Consider the following 2,935-nt stretch of genomic DNA (forward strand, 5'->3'; position numbering starts at 1 on the left):
GATTGATCTTCCATCTCGGAATTTATCAAGGTCTTCTGTAGACACGACTTTGCTTTCAAAAACCCTACGACAACGTCACATCATTCTTGTATTGACCTTTATACAAGATACAATCATTAGGGCATGCATGTATAGATTTATAGTCAATTCCAAGACTATTTATAATTTTTTAAACCGCATCATGCGATGCAGGGAGGGCATTGCTTGAAGGTAGGAACTTCTCAGAGAATAGTTTGTAATTTACACAAGCTATCAAGCACAATAAATAATAAAAGGGATAATCACACAACAATGAAATGAAATTTGCTAAAAAAGTAAGTCACATACTTCAATAGCGCCGTAACAGATACATTACTCCATCGAAATTGATTTTGAAGATTGAGAATAAGTAATCTTGCACTTAGATGTGTCAATTGGCTTCTTGAATAGATATGCTTTAGAGCTTCTTCTCGAAGATATTTCTCATTGTCGAGAATATCACTCACACCATCATTTTGATACCAATCATCAACAAAATTAGCCATGCCATCGTCATCGTCAAAGATGCCATTGCATGGATCACACTCCTTGGAATATTGTTCTTTTAGTCTTGCATACATGTTAGGATCACTCCTACGTAGGATCCTCATGCACTCTACTGACATACGTGATGTGCCATGTGAAGGTTGATTTATGACATCATCAATGTCATGATCTAGAGTTGCATATTTGAAGACAAAGAAGACATACATCCATGTCATGATTTGACCATAAAAGGAGAGAGAGACACACACGCAAGCACACATAATTCAATGGTTGCAAATTTAAGAATAATTAGAACCACACTTTATTGTACGTATACAAAGCTTTCAAAGATTGCCCAAAAAGATTATAACATTATGAGACTGTAGTATAGAAGTCCAAAATTGTAGTACAAGGTTCTAGAAAAATATATAATTTGTATACACTAGAGCTCCTAATCCTCATTTGTAAGGGGTGCTCGTGGAGGCCAATGCCAACCATAGTTAGCTAACAATTCATTGCCAGCACGCAATGATGTAATAGCATTCACAACTATGTATCTTGGTACATCTCTACTCATATGCCTTGTTTCATGACTATGTTCAATCTCTACAAATGTGCAATTGGTTCTTGCGCTTCTTCCTCGGCTACTATTGATCAAACATGCTATGTTTCCTTGAGAATAAGGTCTCCCATCAATATAGAGTATTTTCCCTCTACATGTGTGATGCCTTTCTCAGAAAGAGAGGCTGCATTGAGACACAACCCATAAGTATTCATGCTCTGAATGTAGTGAGCAAGCTGATGCCATGGTCCCCACCCATATATAGGTCCACAAAAAGACATAAGAATGACTTGTGAATGAGGGGGCACATGTAAATCTTGTGCAATAAATAGGCCTCATCCTACTCCATTGATAATGGAAGGAGCAATCATGTACCGATTGCCCTAGAATCTGAAAACCTCTCGATTTGATGGAAGTGATTCCCTTTTCCATCCTTTGTATCCTCTGCGATCATATGTGTGTACTAGAGTACGCAAATGAGTAGGCAATGGATGATCTCCAGTCATCTCAACCTCCAAACCAGGGGCAAGAGGTCGTCGAGAAACCTCAAACTGTAAAACTGAAAATTGACCAATGGCCTGTACATGCCATGTGCAAGGGACATGTGCTCCACCAATACTGTAGCCATCCTCCTCATCAAGCAAGGGTCCCTACATATATAACGTAGCTTGCATCACAATATATAAGTCAGTGCTCATTACAAAAACTAATAATGAAAGTAAGAAAGATCAGTCACTTACCATAGGTTCATGTCACTCCTCAAGTGCTGATCCTACTACATCTGATGTGAATGGCACTCTCGTTGTGGCCTCCGATATGTGCCTCGACAATGATCACAACAACATATCACATGCTCCTCATAGTAAAAATCATCATGTGTAGGTCCATGTGCAACACTAGAAATCTGTCCACCCTAGCCATCATCAGTAGGAGGTGGCAGTGTACCCTCTCACTTGCCTGAATCTGCTTATCAAGAATCACAAAAATATGAGACATTTATTGAAGAATCAATTATAGTAAGGAACTATAACACTAGTATACAACGAAATCTAACAGGTTTTGTGATATCTTATAGTGCTTATTTATATGTATATATATATATGTATATATATATATATGTATATATATATAGTTTTTGATAACCTTCAATTGTTGCACGTGTACTGACGAATGAGCACCCTCAATGAGCACACACACCATTACATTGGGAAAACCATTACTTGTTAGAAATCTTGAGGTTAGAGGCAAGATGGATGGGTGAGAGAGGGTCGTATGGGTCAAAATCGACTATGAGTTAGGATCTCAATATGTCTCGTTATGCATGGCCATTTTACCTCAACACCCAACCATACAGACTCACAATCAAAGGGTACCTTTAGTCAAAATAGAGATGATGTCCTAGCCTAAGATCCTTATCAATATCCTGACTTAAGAACCTTCCAAATATCAACATTCACCAATTGCAAAGAGTTAAGAAGACCCTAGACGCTTCACATATATTTACTTATTTTCTTTTAAGATTCCAATAGAGAGCGACTTATGTAGCCAATGGGAAAAGATAACTAGACAGTATACTAAATCATATAAACATCAAGCTACAAGGAACCCACTCCATACCAAACAACTAGTTCAAATCTCATATGCACCCAAGAAGGATCACACAAATACCCAATCCTTTGGAAAAAACCTCATGGTTCTGCACTATTCTTAACATGTTATTGCTTTTCTTCACTAAGCACCACACTCTCCTTCATAAAAATGCTTGAAGAACTACTAGATGCAACAACAGTCTTTACAGGCAGCAATAGGTTGAGAAAAATAACACAAGCATCATGAGTCCTACCTCCCAAATTCAATTCATGAATATAT

The 2,935-nt window shown here is 37.8% G+C and overlaps 1 pseudogene; it reads right to left on the minus strand.

Moving 5' to 3' along the window:
- Positions 1-955: 955 nt before the first annotated feature.
- On the minus strand, positions 956-1,572 carry LOC148026461 (uncharacterized; annotated as a pseudogene).
- Positions 1,573-2,935: the final 1,363 nt, after the last annotated feature.

The sequence above is a fragment of the Lygodium microphyllum genome, chromosome 13 (assembly GCF_053477565.2).
Source record: "Lygodium microphyllum isolate KBCC chromosome 13, Lygodium_microphyllum_v1.1.10, whole genome shotgun sequence".
In the NCBI taxonomy this organism is placed as follows: domain Eukaryota; kingdom Viridiplantae; phylum Streptophyta; class Polypodiopsida; order Schizaeales; family Lygodiaceae; genus Lygodium; species Lygodium microphyllum.